The 19,873-nt window shown below is 40.6% G+C and overlaps 1 protein-coding gene across 2 annotated transcripts in view; it reads right to left on the bottom strand.

The window, feature by feature from the left end:
• MDM4 (MDM4 regulator of p53) overlaps positions 1-17,285 on the bottom strand; it is a 45,759-nt gene extending 28,474 nt beyond the window's left edge. For both annotated transcript variants that reach the window (XM_036075902.2, XM_078078293.1), the window contains exon 1: positions 17,154-17,285. The gene's annotated coding sequence lies outside the window, so the exon portion shown is untranslated. The remainder of the gene's footprint in view (positions 1-17,153) is intronic.
• Positions 17,286-19,873: the final 2,588 nt, after the last annotated feature.

Here is a 19,873-nt window from a genome sequence, read left to right as displayed (position 1 = left end):
CAGATCCTACAAAAAACTTTAGAGTTTAATTAATAGTCAGAGCCATCTATGCTTCCCTCAGGTAAAGCCTGAAACAGAAACAGGTTCAGGCATGCTCCAACCTCCACAGTGATGATAATGAGTAAACTGTTTTAGCTGAAAGTCAAATTTACAATCACTACCTCCCCAATGGATATCAGGGTTTCAGTAACTCCTCCTCTCTTGAACAGTGCTCAAGAGCACCCCCTGGAAGACAAATGATGTAGAGCCAGGGGAATTACCAAGATTAAGTAATAGATTTAAGATTCCAAGAGCGCATCAAGAAAAACCTCTGCAACATGTTGAAACATGTCTTGGCAAGGAACTACAAGAAAGTGAGAATCAAATTACTCAGTATCAGTTAAAGCAGCTTTTAATACCTGCCAAACCCAAAGAGTATATAGCAACTAAATACCTATAAGATGGGTTAAGCCAAGGTGGACATTTATCATCAAGGAAAGATATAAGCATGAAATGAAATAGTAAGGTTTAGTTAAAAATTTTCACCTTCTACCATCTCTCCTTTAAAAAAATTTTTAAAAAAAGCTTTAAGAGGGAAAATAAATTTTTAAATAAACTTGTTGAAGTTTACCGTCAGGTCTTTTTCTAGTAAAAAGGTGATAAATGATCAGTGAAATTTATGACCAACAAGCCACAGCAGGGAAAGGGCGAAAGGGGCCTGGAAAAACTGACAAATAGTCTGGCTAAAACTAACAAGATTCCTCAATCTTCTGAGAATACTTACTAACTGTAACAAAATACAAATTTCTCCCTCCCCCATCTGCCTCCCTTGCTACAAAATGGGAAGTCAAATAGGATACAAGCAGAATTTACAATTTTAAAGCAGCTAGCTTCTAATTAGCATTTCAAACCTTATACCTAAAGCGCCAGTCCTGCAGTCTTCCCCATCTCAGCAACTGGCAACTCCATCCTTCCAGTTGCTCAGGTCAACGACCTTGAAGCCATCCTTGATTCCTTTTTCTTTCACATTCCACACCCAGTTCATAAATAAACTCTAAAGCTGTATCTTCAAAATATATCCCAAACTCTAACCATTTCCCACCACTTCAGTTATTACTGCACTAATCCAAACCACCTACCTCTCAACTACACTACCCTCCTAAGGTTTTCTTGCTCCCACCCTTGCCCCTTGAGCTCCTAACCTCCTCCTTTTGTCTGCTCAAATGTCAGTTTACCGAGGCCTTCCATGACTACCCATTTTTAGAACTGCAACTCCCAGCCCCCAGTATTCCCTATCTCCTTCCCTGCCTTATTTTTCTTTACTGTCCTTGTTACCAACCAACATACTATACATTTTAATTACTTATCATGTAAAACATAAGCAGCAAGTGGGCAGGGATTATTATTTATTCATTCATTAATAAATCCTTGGTGCCTAAACTGACAATTACATACACTGTAGAGCAACATGATGGATACAAGTATCAGTAACAGTGTGGATGGGGGGTGCCTGGCTGGCTTAGTCGGTGGAGCATACGACTTTTGATCTCAGGATTGTAAATTCAAGCCCCATGTTAGGTCTACACTTACCTAAAAATAAAATCTTAAAAAAATGAACCACATCTCCCAAGTGGCTTTGTGACGTTTATCAACAGAATACAGCGGAAGTGATAATGTGCCAATTCCAAGCCTGGCAGCTTCATTTTTTGTGCTTTTGGAGACCCCTAAAATCTGACTACTCTACTGGAGACCACATAAGAGGGCCACGTGGAGAGGATTAGTTGTCCAGTTGAGCCCAGCCCTCCAGCCATTCCCTCCAAACACCACATATTACAGAACATTCCAACAGCAGCTGTCAGCTGACCACAGCTGCATGACAGACAAGAACCATCCATCTTAGCCCACAGAATCATAATAAATAAAATGGCTGTTGTTTTAACTCACTAAGTTGTTGGGTGGTTTATTACATAGCACTAGATAATCAAATCAAATGGCACAGACTTATGGAGAGCTTACTCTGTACCAGGCACACATATTAACCCATTTAATACTTAAATAATCCTATGATGTAGGTAATATTATTATTACTAGTATTTACAGTATAATTATTATTTACAGTATAATAATAATTATTATAGTATAATTAGTATTATTATTATACTATACTAATAATTATTATTGTTTTACATCTAAGGCAAGAGAAGCATGGAGGGGTTACTTGCCCAAGATAATACAATTCAGTGAACTGCTAGAGTCAAGATATCAAACTCGAGTTCTGAAGTCCCCACTTAGTAATATTTTTTTTGCCTGTTAGACCTCAATGTACAGAATTAATCATAATCCTTTCCTTCAACATACTCTCATTGTCTATCCACACATGGCCCACTTTTCCTTGATTCTTCCTGATGGAATAAGCACCTGCAAAGCAGTACTCTTGACAACAACCTATATTTAATTATAATATCCCCTCCCTATCCCATTCTCCTGCCTCTCCCCAACAATCATCCTTATCCTGTTTTGATTTTCTTCCCTTCCTTTTTATGCATTTTACTGCATCAAAATGCAATGCTAAAGAGTATTTTGTTTAGTTGTTTTTAACTTTAAAAAAGCAGGTATAGGGGCGCCTAGGTGGCTCAATCGTTAAGCGTCTGCCTTCGGCTCAGGTTCCTGGGGTCCTGGGATAGAGCCCCCCGCATCGGGCTCCCTGCTCCTCAAGAAGCCTGCTTCTCCCTCTCCCACTCCCCTGCGCTTGTGTTCCCTCTCTCGCTGTGTCTCTGTCAAATAAATAAATAAAATCTTAAAAAAAAAAAAAAGCAGGTATAGTAATTTTAAAGATTTTTGTTTCACTAACATTAATTCCTACTGTCGTGTCACTTTATTATTTTTTTAACATATAATGTATTATTAGTTAGAGGTAGAGGTCAGTGATTCATCAGTCTTATATAATACCCAGTGCTCATTACATCATGTGCTCTCCTTAATGTCCATCACCCAGTTACCCCCCACCCCCACCCCCTCCCCTCCAGCAATCCTCAGTTTGTTTCCTGTTAATTAAGAGTCCTTAGTTTTTTTTTAATTTTATTGTAAACTAAATATAACATAAAATTTACCATTTTTAAGTGTACAACTCAGTAACATTAAGTACATTCACAATACTGTACACCATCACCACGATCCATCTCCAGAACTTTTTAATCACCAAACTGAAACTCTGTACCCATTAAACAACGAACTCTCCAATGACTTCCTCTCCCCAGGTCCTGGTAATCACAAAACTACTTTCTGTCTCTATGAATATGCCTATACTAGATACCGCATATAAGTGAAATCACAATATTTGTCTTTTTGTGTCTGGCTTATTTCACTTAGCATAATGTTTTCAAGATTCATCCATGTCACAGCATACTTTATTTTCCATTTATTTTGATTGTTGTACAATATTCCAGTGTGTGATGAACATTTGGGTTGTTTCTAGGTTTTCACCATTATGAATAGTGCTACTAGTAATATTCTTGTACACATGCAAAAGTGTCTCTTAGGCATATCTGTAAGAGAAATTGCTGGATCATAGCATATATGAATACCCAACTTTAGGAACTGATACCAAACTGTCTTCAAAGTGTTTACACCAATCCACAATCCCATCAAGAATGTATAAGATATCCTGTGAATCCATCTCCTCTCCATTATCCGATCTTATGAGTCTTGCTATCCAGTAAAGCAAGTCTTCTCCCTGTTCTTTTTTAGAAGTGACCAGCTATTCTTGGCCCCCTAACTTTTTAAGTTTTCAATTTTAATTCCAGTATAGTTGACATACAGTGTTCTATTAGTTTTGGGTGTGCAATATGATTCAACAATTCTATACATTACTCCATGCTTATCATGGTAAGTATACTCTTTAATCCCCATCACCTATTTCACCCATCCCCCACCCACTTTCCCTCTCCTCTTGTAACTATTAGTTTGTTCTCTCTGAGAGTCTGTTGTCTCTTTTTTTTCCTTTGCTCTTTGTATTGTTTCTTAAATACCACAGGAGTGAAACCATATTTGGCTTTCCTCTGACTTATTTCACTTAGCATTATACTCTCTAGCTCCATCCATGTTGTCGCAAATGGCAAGATTTCCCTTCTCTTTTATAGGTGAATAATATTCCAATATATTGTGCATATATACCAATCTTCTTTATCCATTTATCTATCGATAGACACTTGGGCTGCTTCCATAGTCTGGCTAGTGTAAATAATGCTGCAATGAACATAGGGATGCATGTATCCCTTTGAGTTAGTGTTTTATATTTTGGGGGTAAATACTCAGTAGTGCAATTACTGGATCATAGGGTAATTCTATTTATAACTTTTTGAGGAACCGCCATACCATCTGCCACAGTGGCTGCACCAGTTTGCGTTCCCGGCCCCTTATATCTCTTCCATATAAATGTTATTATCTTTATCAAGTTCCATAAAAATCCCTCTTGGGATTTTGAATGAAATTACACTTTATATACAGATGAAATTGTTTTCTAATCATTAACATGTATTTCTCTATTTATTAAAGACTTATTTAATTTCTTTTAGTAAAATTTTTTAATTTTCCCTTTAGAGATTTAACGTTTGTCTTAGAATAATCTTTAAAGTTAATATTCTAATACTATTGTGATGCCTTCTCATTATAATTTTTAGTTTTTGCATATATACAGAAACACAAATGACTTTCATTGACCTTCTATCCAGTCACCTAAATTTACATTATTTCTAATAATCTGTCTGTATATGCTTCTGTTTTCTACGTAAATGGTTATATCATCAGCAGGTAATAAAATCTTATTCCCTCCTTTCCAATTCTTACACTCCTAATTTCTTGTCTTACTTTACTGCTTAGGACTATCAACACAGTATCAAATACACACAATGATAGTGGGCATCTTTGTCTCTGATTTTAAAAAAAATGCTTCTAATGTTTCCCTATACGTTTTTTTTTATGTTTGTTCTTTAACAGTTACTTTATCAGTTTAGAAGGGTTTCTTTTCCTCATTAACTAAAAATATATCATGGAAAAGTTGTTTTTATAAAATATTCTTTCTGAATCTATTGAAATGATAATGATTTTTTTTAATCTATTAATGTAGTGCCTTTTGAATTTCATTTATGGATTTTCTAAAATTAAACCTTACACACCTGAGATAAACCAAACTTGACTTGGGGGTATTATCCTTTTTTGTACACTGCTGGTTCTGATTTGCTACTTTGTTTAGGTTGTAAAGTCCATAGGAGGGAGTGAAATGGGCCTACAATTTTCCATGGTCAAGTTTTTGTCTAGTTTGGGTGTTAGTACTAGCAGGCCTAATAGAATAATTGTTGAATAGTCCCTATTTTTCTATTGCCAGGGGAAAAAATTCTACAAAATTGAGATGTTCTGGTCCTTGAAAGATTGGTAGAATTCACCGCTGAAACATAAAACTCAGTGTTTTCTTTGTGGAAGATTTTTAATCACTATTTTAAGAAATTGTAGCTTGATATTCAAGCTTTTTATTTCTTCTTCCATTTGTCTAAGTTTTCAAAATTACTGGCGTATAGTTGATAGTATTCTCTTTTAATCTGTGTGCAGATGTATCTTCCTTTCCATTCGTGGTATTACATCTTTTATTACCTCTTCTACTTTTTAAAATTTTATTCTGTTGATCATTTCCCAATTTCTTAAGTTGGACATTTAGCTTACCCCTTCTCTTATAATTTGAATTTCTTAAGGCTACAAATTCCTCCCCCTCCTATCCCAGCAATATTTTTTAATTTAGCTCACAGGTTTTGCTATATAAAGTTTTCATTATCATTCAGCTGTATTTTTAAATTTCCATAATTTTTTAAATCCCTGAGCTTGATAGCTATGCCTATGCACACTGTATTTTCTCAATTTACGTTTTGTGATTAACTCCTAATTTAACAGCACTGTGGGGAGATATCATCCTCTCTATAAAACCTGTTCTTTGAAATTTTTAAGGCTTTCACCTGGTCTAGTTGGTGATCAATTCTATAATGTATGCTTGCAAAACTCTGTATTTGTTATGTTAAGCCTGTTGGCTTTTTATAATCTTACATATCTACTAATTTGTTAGCCTGACCTACAAATAATAAGAGAGATGTAATGAAATCTCCCACTATAATGGTGGATTTGTCCATTGATCCCAGTGTAGTTCTACCAATTTTGCATCATCTATTTTAAGGACTTTTAGTCAGAGGCATACGTGCTTTAAATAACTAGATATTCTTGCTGAACTGACATCATATTATTGTCAGTATACTGTCATCATATAGTGATTCTTTCCATCCCAATTAAGACATTCAGTCCTAAAGTGCATTTTATCTAGTATTAGTGAGGTCACGCCAACTTTCTTTTAGTAATTCCAGGTATGTATTTTACCAATCTTTTAATTATTTTTACATGCCCTTAAACTTTTGGTATATCCCTTATAAAAAACATGTATCTGGACTTTGGATCTTTTAATCCAATTTGTCAGTTTTTATCTTTAACTAGTAAATTTAGTCCATTCACTCTAATTAGTATATATGGATGTTTCTACCATCCTGATTTAGCATTCCAGTTTGTTCCACTCTTTCCATGCTTAATATGTTATTACCTTTCTTAAAATTCTATCTCCGTCAGTAAGAACTTTAGTATGATATCATCTGGACTTTTAATCCTGAGATAGATATATTTTTCTTTTTTTTTTTTTTTTTGCCTTAGCCTTTACAATAAATATCAAGAAATTATAATCACCTTTACTTCACAGATCTCTTGTAACACTTCCTGGATTTGAATCTCCTAGTACTTCATCCAGAACTGGGCTCAATATGGGTCTTTGTATGGCAAGGCTCCCAAGACTTCATACACCTGAGAATTTTTTTTTTTTAAGATTTTATTTATTTGACAGAGAGAGAGAACACAAATAGGCAGAGCGGCAGGCAGAGAGAGAGGGAGAAGCAGGCTCCCCGCTGAGCAGGGAGCCCAATGCGGGGCTTGATCCCAGGACCCCAGGATCATGACCTCAGCCGAAGGCAGACGCTTAACTGAGCCACCCAGGCGCCCACCCGAGAATATTTTTATAATCCCTCCTATTTAAATGAATGTGGGTGGGTATAAAATTCTAAGTTTCTCTTCAAAACTCTGCGAACAGTTTTTTTTTTTATTTTCCTGCATTTAGTGATGCTGTTAAAAACTCTGATGTCAATTTAATTTTTGTTTCCTGGAGTAATCTGTTCTTTCTCTCTGAAGCTTCTTTTGATTTTTTTACTCTTAAATTTCACTATAATGTTCCTGGAAACAAATTTTTCCTCATCTCTCATCTTCAGCTGTCTTAAGGATATTTTGCCTCTGAGGACATTCATTTAAGGAAACTTTCCTCTGAGGACACTTTTTTTTTTTTAAGATTTATTTATTTTAGAGAAAGCACAAGAGCATGTGGGGGAGGGGCAGAGGGAGGGAGAGAGAATCTCAAGCAGACTCCCCACCCAGCACAGGGCTCGATCTCACAAGCCTGAGATCATGACCTGAGCCAAAATCAAGACTCATATGCTTAACCGACTGAGCCACCCAGGCAACCCCCACTTTTTTTTTTTAATTCTAAAAAAGAACTATTTTTCCCCTTATTATTTCAAGCATGTCCTTCTTTACTTTTTTTTTTTTTAAATGCAGGCTCCAGGGGTGCCTGGGTGGCTCAGTCGTTAAGCATCTGCCTTCGGCTCAGGTCATGATCCCAGGGTCCTGGGATCGAGCCCCACATCGGGCTCCCTGCTCAGCGGGAAGCCTGCTTCTCCCTCTCCCACTCCCCCTGCTTGTGTTCCCTCTCTCGCTGTGTCTCTGTCAAATAAATAAATAAAATCTTTTTTAAAATTTTAAATAAATAAATGCAGGCTCCATGCCCAATGTGGGGCTTGAACTCATGATGAGGAGATCAAGAGTCGCATGTTCCACCGACTGAGTCAGGCCCCCCCCTTTCATTTTAAGATTCCTATTATTTAGGGGTGCCTGGCTGGCTCAGTTGGTGGAGCGTGCAACTTCTGATCTCGGGGTTGTGAGTTCAAGCCCCACACTAGGTGTAGAGATTACTGAAAGATAAAATCTTTGGGGCACCTGGGTGGCTCAGTCGGTTAAGTAGCTGCCTTTAGCTCAGGTCGTGATCCCAGGGTCCTGGGATCGAGCCCCGCGTCGGGCTCCCTGGTCCGCGGAGAGCCTGCTTCTCCCTCTCCCTCTGCCTGCCACTCAGCCTATCTGTGCTCTATGTCTCTGTCAAATAAATAAATAAAATCCTTTTAAAAAAATAAAATAAAAGGACGCCTGGATGGCTCAGTCGATTAAGCATCTGCCTACAGCTCAGGTCATGATCTCAGCATCCTGGGATTGAGTCCCACATCGGGACCCTTGCTCAGCGGGGAGCCTGCTTCTCCCTCTGCCTGCCGCTCCCCCTGCTTGTGTGCGCTTTCTCTGATAAATAAAAAATCTTTAAAAAAATAAAATAAAAAATAAAATCTTTTAAAAAATAAAATGAATGAAATTTAACGAAAAGATTCCTATTATTTAGATGTGAGTGCCTCTACATCTATTTTCCTTACCTTTCGGTTTTTCCTTTAGATTTTCTTTTTATCTTTTTATTCTGGGAGATTTTCTTGATCTGGAGTTCATTCTTCAACTGTATCCATTCTGTTATTTCAACCATTGCATTTTTCAACCCTACTATTTTGGCTTGGTTCTCTCAGCCCCCGTTTATTCTTATTTCAAGTTCTTAAGATGTTCCCTGTTTCTTTTAGGATAATTATCAGTCTAACTTTTTTTTTTAAAGATTTTATTTATTTGACAGAGAGACACACACCGAGAGAGGGAACACAAGCAGAGGGAGGGGGAGAGGGAGAAGCAGGCTTCCCGCCGAGCAGGGAGCCCAATGCGGGGCTCGATCCTAGGACCCTGGGATCATGACCCGAGCCGAAGGCAGACACTTAACGACTGAGCCACCTAGGCGCCCCATATCAGTCTAACTTTAAACTCTAGGTCCATCTGTTCTATTATTTCTGTTCCAATGAAACTTATACATTATTCTTCTCTTGAAATACCTGTGCTCTTCAACTGTCTTTGTTATTTTTCTCTAGAGGATAGGAGATGCTCTGACAGGCAAAGAATATGGGACAAGACCAGATTCCAGCCCATAGCAGCTGCAGTAAGCTGGACTAAGGGAGAAAATTAGTAGTAGGGGCATCTGGCTGGGTCAGCCAGAAGAGCGTGTAACTCTTGACCTCAGGGTTATAAATTCAGGCCCCATGGTAGGTGTGGAAATTACTTAAAAATAAAATCTTTAAAAAAAAAAAAATAAAAGAAGTACAAAAGTAGAAATCCCCAAGCACCAGAAAACCACAATCACTCTCCACCCCACTCAATCACTACCCAGATCAAAGACTCATCCTTTTTTCCCTAGGAGAAGTAGCACTATGATGGGATTTGGGGAGACCTAAGGACTTAGAAGGTAAGAGACACAGACGTGCTGTCTAAGGTCAGTCATCCCTATTTTTCGTCAGCTTCTCACAAGTATACACTTCTGTAATGTCCTGATTCACTCTTGAGGTAAACTGGACTGGGCTCTGAATCACAAGTGTAGAAAAAGGTAATTCCAAGGTAAAGAGGCAGGGGAGAAACTACAGTGTTCCAACAGTTCCTTTCCCCATGGTTTTATTCTCCTACAGCCACACCTGGCTGACTCCTGTCCCAGACCAAACACCGCCTCCCCACGTGCGCACACAGGTTCAAAACAGCCCACATCACCCATCTGTTTCTCACAGCATTTTCCTATTACCGTTCCTGTAGGGACGATTTTGGGAGAAAGCCAGCAGTCATGCTAATTCAGGACCTTAGTAGGAACAGGAATTGACCACTTGGCAGGTCTGAAGAATTTTTTTTTAAAGATTTTATTTATTTATTTGACAGAGACACAGCGAGAGAAGGAACACAAGCAGAGGGAATGGGAGAGGGGGAAGCAGGCTTCCCGCCGAGCAGGGAGCCCAATGCGGGTCTCCATCCCAGGACCCTGAGATCAGGACCTGAGCCGAAGGCAGACGCTTAACGACAGAGCCACCCAGGCGCCCCAGGTCTGAAGAACTTACTAAACGTCAGTAAGGTTTTCCTACTTTGCTTTAATACCTGGTAGAAAGTGTCCTGCCATTAAAAACAAAACAAAGCAAAACAGTTTTAAGGGCCATGGAAGTTAAGGGAATGGAGATAGGAGTGGGAGGATTTTTTTTTTTTTAAAGATTGTATTTATTTGACGGAGAGAGAGCACAAGTAGGCAGAGCGGCTGGCAGAGGGAGAGGGAGAAGCCGGCTCCGCTGAACAGGGAGCCCGACACGGGGCTCGATCGCAGGACCCTTCCCCGTGAATGGAAGGATTTTAAAATGAGAAAATAGGGGCACCTGGGTGGCTCAGTCGTTAAGTGTCTGCCTTCAGCTCGGGGCATGATCCCATGGTCCTGGGATCAAGCCCCGCATCAGGCTCCCTGCTCGGCAGGAAGCCTGCTTCTCCCTCTCCCACTCCCCCGCTTGTATTCCCTCTCTTGCTCTCTCTCTGTCAAATAAATAATAAAATAAAATAAATAAAATTAAAAAAATAAAATGAGAAAATAGTGGAAAGAATGGGAGGGAAAACATGAGCAAAGGCACTGTTCAAGAACATATGTGAGAAATGAAGTCAGTTGACAAGCTCTGAATCCAAAGCAAGATCTGGCTCTTTCCCACTTGGAGTCTCTTTTGATTACAGCAGGGTTAGGTACTGTTACTTGCTCCTTAAAAGAGGAAACTGAGCCTAACAGAAGTCAAATAACTTGCCTGAGTCTAAAGCTTATTCTTTCCCACTATGCTACCAGTGAGCAGTTACATTCCGTTGCTCAAACCAGAAAGTTGAGGGCACCTGGGTGGCTCAGTCAGTTAAGCGTCTGACTCTTAATTTCAGCTGAGATCATGATCTCAGGGTTGTGAGATCAAGCTCCATGTCAAGCTCCGCGCTAGGCAAGGAGTCTGCTTGGGACTCTCTCTCTCCCTCCGCCCCTCTGCCCCCAACCCCATGCGTGCGCTCTCTCTAAATAAATACATAGGTTTTATTTGTCAGAGAGAGAGAGAGAGAGAGAGAGCACGCACGCACACAAGCAGGGGAAGCAGCAGGCAGAGGGAGAAGCAGGTTTCCCACTGCGCAAGAAGCCCAATTCGGGACTCGATCCCAGCACCCTGGGATCATGACCTGAGCCACCCAGGTGTCCCAATACATAAACAAATAAATGAAACCAGAAAGTTAGCAGTCACCTTCTCTCTCTTCCTGTTACATCATCAAACCTGATCAATTTTAACTTCTAAATATTTCAAAACCACCCCTTCTTTTCATCTCCATGACTATTTCCCCAAACCAAAAGTGTTTTCCTGCGGCATCACTGAAACAGACTCTTAACTGGTCTCTCTAACCCCCTTCAAACCAAATTCCACACTACAGCTAGAAGAATTAAAAAAACAAAATCAAAAAACAAACCCAATCCTACAGTGCCAGGCCCTGCTCTAAAACTTGCTACTGCTCTAAAGATAAACACAGAATCTAGCCCCAGTCTTGCCAGTCTTTCCTGTTGCACCTCACCACACTGATCTTTTAGTTTCTCAGCGCATTTACTTCCTGCTTCAGGGCCTTTGCACACATTGTTCCTTCATTTGAAGCACTGTGAGTTCTGCGCAAGACTGACTCATCCTAGACATTCTAGTCTCAGGTTAAATATCAGCTCAACAATCATTAATAGATAATAAACGGTTTAAGTAAAAGGCTGGGGGAGGGGAACTTTAAAACACATGGAGAAGGCTGAGAACACTTGACCACTGACAAAACTCCCTAAAAGATGGTCATTTGCATCATGTACTTCCTGATGTGAAGCAACAGGAAGCACCCAGAACCTCCTACCTCCTATGAAGTATTCTTGACAAAAAAACAACTAACCAAGCTTCTACATCCAACTACTAATTACCTGCTTATAGGAAAAATGGAGGGTAAAGGAATAAATAATACCAAAAGCAAAATAATTAGCCAAACCTAGAATGTAGGAAATTATACAGGATCTCAGATGGCGGGGCTGGGGGGTGCTGGAGCGGGGCGGATATGGTTAAGTGGGGAGACATTAATTGAGGCTTAAAAAAACATAAACAATACAGCATGTGGACCTTGTTCATTCAAGTCCTGATTCAAAGAAACCATCTGTAAATGCCATTTTTCTCTGAACAATCATAAAATTTTGAATTATGTACTAGGCAGTAAATATTAAGAAACTGTTAATCGTAGTAAAAAGGCACTGATAATTTTTTTAAATCCTGACCTGATAAGAAATACATCCTAACATAGTTAAAGGTAAAATGACACATTTGTGATATGCTTTAAATATTTCATTAAAAAATTGAGAAAGGGGCACCTCGGTGACTCAGTTGGTTAAGCGACTGCCTTCGGCTCAGGTCATGATCCTGGAGTCCCGGGATCAAGTCCTGCATCAGGCTCCCTGCTCAGCGGGGAGTCTGCTTCTCCCTCTTGACCCTCCCCCCTCTCATGCGCTCTCTCTCTCAAATAAATAAAAAAAATTAAAAAAAAAAAGAAAAAGAAAATCTTAAAAAAAATAAAAATAAAAAATTGAGAAAAAATAGAAAAAATATTGAATTGAAACAACAGACTTTATTGAGTGGTACACACCAAACAGAAGAAATCACAAAAATTCCAATTATCTATTGCATCTTGAAAAACTAGTACTCAGAAAATACTCCAGTTACGAAAAAGAATCTACATTATTAACTGTACTACTTTGGCTCTCTGGAAATGTTTCTTTCCAGCTAATAATAAACCTCAGAGATAAGTTTAAAAAGCTGAAAAGAGGGGCACCTGGGTGGCTCAGTCAGTTAAGTGTCTGCCTTGGGCTCTGATCTGCAGGGTCCTGGGATCAAGCCCTGCATCTGGCTCCCTGCTCAATGGGGAGTCTGTTTCTCCCTCTGCCCCTCCTCCCCCACCCCCTCTTGTTCTCTCTCGCTCTACTCTCTCTCAAATAAACTTTAAAAAATCTTTTAAAAAGCTGAGAAGAACTTGTCTACTAAATGAATGAGGGAAGAAAGTTCTTTCTGCAGTTTTCTTGCTTTCATAAAAACTCTCCCTTTGGGGGGCGCCTGGGTGGCTCAGTTGGTTAAGCGACTGCCTTCGGCTCAGGTCATGATCCTGGAGTCCCTGGATCGAGTCCCGCATCGGGCTCCCTGCTCGGCGGGGAGCCTGCTTCTCCCTCTGACCCTCCCCCCCTCATGTGCTCTCTCTCTCTCATTCTCTCTGTCTCAAATAAATAAATAAAAAATCTTTAAAAAAAAAAAAAAAAAACTCTCCCTTTGGGACGCCTGGGCGGCTCAGTTGGTTGAGCGTCTGCCTTCGGCTCAGGTGATGATCCCAGGGTCCCGGGATGGAGCCCGCATCGGGCTCCCCGCTCCGCGGGAAGCCTGTTTCTCCCTCTCCCTCTCCCCCTGCTTGTGTTCCCTCTCTGTGTCTCTCTCAAAAAATCTTAAAAAAAAAAAAAGAGTTTATTTACAAAAAAGGAATTCATTAAAAAAAAAAACAAAAACAAAAACAAACCTCTCCCTGGAACAAACTGATGGTTGCCAGAAGGGAAGAGGTGGAGGGACAGGCAAAATGGGTGAAGGGGAGTGAGAGATACAAGTTTCCGGTTAGGGAATGAGTAAGTCACAAGGATAAAAGGTATAATACAGGGAATACAGTCAATGGCATTGTACGAGTGTTGTGTGGTGACAGTAGCTGCACTTGTGGTAAGCACAGCATAATGTATAGAGCTGGCAAATCACTACATGTACACCTAAAATGAACGCGACATCGTGTGTTAATTGTATTTCAACTTAAAAAAATAATAAATAAAATAACCCAAAAGGACTCTTCTTCAAGAGAGATGTGTTTATTGACAGAGAAGCCATGGGACACCTGGGTGGCTCAGTCGGTTAAGCATCTGCCTTCGGCTCAGGTCATGATCTCAGGGTCCTGGCATCAAGTCCCATGTCTGGCCCCCTGCTCAGTGGGAGTCAGCTTCTCCCTCTCCCTCTGCCCTTCCCTCTTGCTCTCTCTCTCAAATAAATAAAATCTTAAAAAAAGAAAAGAAAAGAAAGCCAATTCCACCACTTCATTCCACAATACAGCAGAATTAGGGATATCCCAGAGCAGGCCAAACTACCCTGGTTTTTCAGTGCATTTGAAGCGTGAAGGACTATCGCACATGAGCCTGGAGAGGTGACTCAGGAGGCACTTCCATTTCCACACTCTCACTCCCCTCACTGGGTACGTGTGCAAGAGCTTATACGATTGGTCTCCAACTTACTGTCTCCATTCCTGCTTGGTACTCTTCTCCAAGTTTCCACTTCCACCACTCAATCCCCACCATGACAAATGATGAACTCAGTTTCTTCAATGTGTCCAGTCCTTTTATCACTTACCTCCCAGGTGTTTTTAGTACTGAGTTTTTCAAACTACAAGTTGTACCCCCGTGAGTCTTAACTGCTCCCCTCCATTAATGATATAGAACAGAATAGAAAATAAAAGTAAATAACAAAGGTAAGTTTTGTTTTGTGGAACCTGTTTCTGTTATTAAAAATAGCCAACACAACACAGTTAAGCACCTTTGTATCAGGCACTCTTTAGAGCAATAACTTTTTTTTTCAATAACTCATTCAATCCTTACAGAGATCCTATTAGGTAGATATATTATTGTCCTCATTTTCAAAGGGGAGACTGAGGCAGAGAAGAAGATAACTTGCCAAAAAGTATGGTCTTAGAGTCCAAGCACTCTGGCTGCGGAGCCAGAGTTCTTAACCATTCCCCCTCCTATGCATAATGGGTCACAATATAAAACATTTCTTACTGGGGGTCATGGTTTAAAAAGTTTGAAATCACGGCCTTTGGATTTCACATAGTATCAGGTACCTGTCCTTCTTCCTCTTCTGTGATCTACTTTCTATTGAAAAGTCTTCTTCTTTTACCTAGGTCAAAAGTCACTTCCTTGGTGACTTTTGACACCCCAAGGGAAGCTGATGACAACAGAGCCCCTTTATTACCACTTACTACATTTTATTTTTTATTTGTGTCCTCTACTGGACTGAAATCAGAAAGCAGTTTATTCATCTCTCAGTGATGATGAAAGACTGGTTTTTACCCTACATTAGTCCAAGAGACTCCTACACCTCATCTTCAAATATCTACCTTTGAAGACAACTGTGATTTTAAGACTAATTAAAAACTTCTTGTCAAAATTTAGCAGAACTAATTCGTAATTCTTTAAAGCCCTAAGGACCTCTACTAAACACTGTCTGATTCTCTTTCAACTACATACTTGAAAATAATAAAAACTGGGCGCCTGGGTGGCTCAGTTGGTTAAGCGACTGCCGTTGGCTCCGGTCATGATCCCGGAGTCCTGGGATCGAGTCCCGCATCGGGCTCCCAGCTCGGCGGGGAGCCTGCTTCTCCCTCTGACCCTCTCCCCTCTCATGCTGTTTCTCTCTCTCTCTCAAATAAATAAAATCTTAAAAAAAAAAAAGAAAAACTTAAAAAAAAAACTACTGTACCATTCAGATGTTTAGTTCTTACCAAATCTGTTACACACCTACCCAGGCAAAGTGTGTAGCAAGAGTATATTCCATTTGCAAAACAACATGCCAGGAACAACCCAAAACTCCATCAGTGGGGAACTGGCGAACGAAACTGTTGTACAACCCTCTAAAGCAATACTATGCAAGTGTTTAAAAGAAAGTATATGTATATTTGATGGAAAGCTGTCCCTGATATTATCTGAAAAACTTAAGGTGCATAACAATGCATACAAAATGATCCCACTGTTGTTTAAAAATGTGAGTACTGTAGGAAAAAGTCAGGATGTTATCAAGCAGTTAACAGTAGCTAGCCTGAGGAGAGAACCGGTTAGGGTTAATGAACAGTTAAACTTTTCACACTTCTGTATTATGCGCCTTTTTTTTAACTTCAGGCACACGTCTGGCTTTTTTTTTATATATAAACTACAAAAATGGGGCGCCTGGGTGGCTCAGTCGTTAAGCGTCTTGCCTTCGGCTCAGGTCATGATCCCGGGGTCCTGGGATCGAGCCCCGCATCGGGCTCCCTGCTCCGCGAGAAGCCTGCTTCTCCCTCTCCCACTCCCCCTGCTTGTGTTCCCTCTCTCGCTGTGTGTCTCTCTCTGTCAAATAAATAAATAAAATCTTTAAAAAACAAAAATTAAAAAAATAAACTACAAAAATTTGTGATCCTGACCAGTACTGTGTGAAACAAAATATTGTGAAATAAATACTTTAAAAATAAATTACCTTTTCGTGTCAGGAAGGTATGAGGAGGGAGGAGACAAAACCTAAACTAAGATGTAGGAACACTTAACACAAAAAGTACCAAGTACCTTTGACAGATACTTGTTCGTGGTGGAGGAGCTTCCTAACCAACACAGAGCTTTCCTGATGACAGGAAAAAAGCAACAGCATGTTCTACGGGTGTCGCTTTAAAAGAGCGGTTTTCAAAATCCGGGATGCACAAGAATCAGCGGGAAAGTGCCGTTTAAAATACATATTCCCGAGCCCCATCTCCGGATGTTCTGCTTGGGCGGGTCTGGGTGTGGCCCCGAAATGAGCCCTCTTCAAACAAGCACTCAAGTGTCTCTGACACAGATGGTGCGCAGCCCTGAAAGTTACTACCTTCAAATCTTGAGACACATCGATGTCATTCTTCCCCCCTCCCTCTCTGGCCACGTCTTTCCTCCAAAGGGCGTCAGTAGGTTTCTAATGTTGCGTCCCAGTTAAACATCGTCCACCGACCATTTCGACTCCAGGTGTAACCTGATGGCCGAATGGCTGCAAGCACGTCACTCCACCTCCATTTTTACCTTCCTCGGGGCCTCAGCGCATAACCCTTCCCCCACCAGCCCTTCTTCCGCCCGGCGCGACCGTCCCAACGCCGCCACCCATGCCTCAAGCTCCACCTGCCCGCTGCCCCAGATCCGAGGCCCGCCGAACTGGCTACACCACCGCCCGCTCCCCGCTCTCCACCTCCTGTCCCCAGCAGCCAGGGACCCGGCCGCCGAAACCCAAGAGCCACACCTTAAGGCCGCTCCATGAGTCGCTCCCCCGCCGAGCCCGGGGGGGGGGGAGGGGGCGTCAGTCACAGGCCCTAAGGCCTCAGCAGCATTTTGAAACGGCGAGTAGTGAGGGCGCAACTTCCGGCCTCCTGAACCCGTCTCGTACCAGAGCTTCCGGTGAGGCCTCCGGAAACCATAGAGGCGCCACTGGAGGGCTAGAGAGGTAGAAAGGCTGAGCTCTCCCTACCATAGAGTAGAGCCCAGTCCAGAGAGAGAGAGTCGCAGGTCCGGGACGACTGAGTTTTGAGGTTTCTAGAGAAATTGTTTCAGGAACTCACAGAGTCTGATGGTATTCACAGACGTGTCCTAGGAGACCAAAAATCGAGGAGGGGAGAAACCTAATAGCATAGTCAGAGGCAGCCTTTCGCTGTTCCAAAAAACGCCATTCCCACTGTTCCTCAAAGTTAACTTACTCTTACTCCCCAGAGGTGGTGGCTGGAGAGGGCAAACAGCATGTTAGTGTTGTCGCTAATTCGGGGAGATAGGATTAGAATATACACGAATAACTCAAGATACGTGATAAATGCTGAAAGAGGTGCAAAGAACCAGGAGGTGGAGCTTCGTTGGATCGTACAGCCTGATAAAAGCACCTGCAACAAATCTCAGGTTGGCCAACTTCCACCTCGGCCGATACGAAATGGTATTATCCCTCCCAAATACCTCATCTCATTTATTTCAGGATGATTCTAAACGTTAGAGGATTTTCTGAGCTGAAGTATGTTACTTTGCAATTTCTACTGGTTTCAGTTATACACTTGGTAGAACAGAGTAAGGAGTCATTCTTTATACTATGAATACTATTCAGTCATTTGAAGACAGTTCCCATGTTCCATCCCTAACCCTGTCCCTTGTTTTTCTGCAAGCTAAAAATCCCCTCACAGCCTTCCAACTATTTATTACTTGACATGGCTTCAAGCCACCCTGGTCACCATGTTCTGAATAAGTACTTGTTTGTCCTGTTTAAAATGTGGCTCCCAGGACTGGGTACAGACTCATGTTAAATAAAGTGGGGCAATGACCTCCCTTAATTTGCACATTGCACCTTGCTCTATTTCTGGCATAACCTTCGCATAGCTGGGAGATCCAGATTTCTGTAAATGAGCTGAAGAATTAATTCCTTTTTCACAGTTGTTCTGAAAGAGCTTGAAGTCAGCAACCACCTCTCTCAAAAAATAAAGGGGAGGGGCTTTTTTAGATGAACCACTCTCAACTGTTTCTCCTCTCTTTTTTGTGCAATTAATTTTAGTGTTGTTTTTTTTTAATTCCCAAACAGTAATTTGTATCTTTTAAATAGTATCTGGTTAGTTTAGATCTCTTCCTCCTGTCTCCTGGACTCTTGGAATTATGATCCTGTCCAGCAACTCATTTTGTTTAAGATCAACAAACATTTGTTGAGCACCTACCGTGTGCCAAGCAACAACCTAGAAGATTCCAAAGCAAGTAACGCCTGGAATCTGTCTAGTGGAGGAGTCAGTCCAGGTAAAGAGAATGTGGTAAGTGTGGTTAACCTTGCCTGGAAGGTCGAGAGAGATTAGCTCTTTCACTTTTGCATTTTGCAAAATTTTGATCAACATATTTAATTTGCCTTTATCAAAAGTCTTGATAAATATGTTGAATAGGACATGGTTAAGAACAGAGCTTTTCCCCTCATGGTTGACACTGATTCGTGATTAATCATTCATCTTCAAATGTTCTTAAACCACTAATGATCCTACCTAATAGTGGTCAATATCTGGCAACATTTCGCTATCCTTTCCTAAGGAGTTCATAAAATTTCATCAAATGACTTGCTCTAATGAAAATAAACCATAACTAGAGCGTTTCTTCTCCTCATCAAGTAAACTTACCAAAAAGAAAATGAAATTAGCTTAACAAGCTCATAGCTGACTCAGTGATCACCACTTCCTTCTCTAAGAACTATACTCAAAAACCGTTTATTTAATAAAGAGACAGGAAATCTGGGTTTAGTCTAGTTATTTCTAGAAACCAGAAAGTTACACAGTTCTTCAGTTTCACAGTCTGTAAATAAAATGGCTAAACCAGATGATTTTTCTAGAGCCCCTCAGAGTTCTAAGGGAACTAGAAGTCAATGTTACTGATCTATAGTCTTTCTTAAAAAATTATAATGAACTACTTCACACATACAACAAGGTATAAAGAAGAATATAATCTCCTTTTCCCCACCACTCTTCCTAAAGAACAATACTTTACCTATTACAAAAAAGTTTCCTATAGTCCATTCTCCTATGGCATCTCCCTCCTTCAACTCCAAAACGAACTATTCTGAATTCGGTATTTACCCCTGCCATGCACTTCTTTAGACTTTTAGGATTTATATATGTATATATTCCTTAAAAATATTTTATGCTTTTAAAATGTTTATAAATGGCATCAAACTGTATGTATTCTACTACAACTTGCATTTTTGGCTTGTTGTACGTGGCTGCCTTCTTGTTTTGTCCTCAGCACTTGGTCTGTAAGTTGTCTGCATCCTAATCTCTTCTTATAAGGACACCAGCCATAATGGATTAGGGCCCACCCATAGGACTTCATTTTACCTTTATCACCCCTGTAAAAGACCTGTCTCCAAATAGAGTCACATTCCGAGGTGCTCAGGGGTTAGGTCTTCAACACAGTAATCGGGAGGTAGGGGGACACAATTCAGCATATAACAGTAATGAA

Source organism: Halichoerus grypus, chromosome 7 (genome assembly GCF_964656455.1).
Source record: "Halichoerus grypus chromosome 7, mHalGry1.hap1.1, whole genome shotgun sequence".
NCBI lineage: Eukaryota > Metazoa > Chordata > Mammalia > Carnivora > Phocidae > Halichoerus > Halichoerus grypus.
The sequence above is the reverse complement of the archived record's forward strand: the minus strand, read 5'-3'. Positions and strand labels throughout refer to the sequence as shown.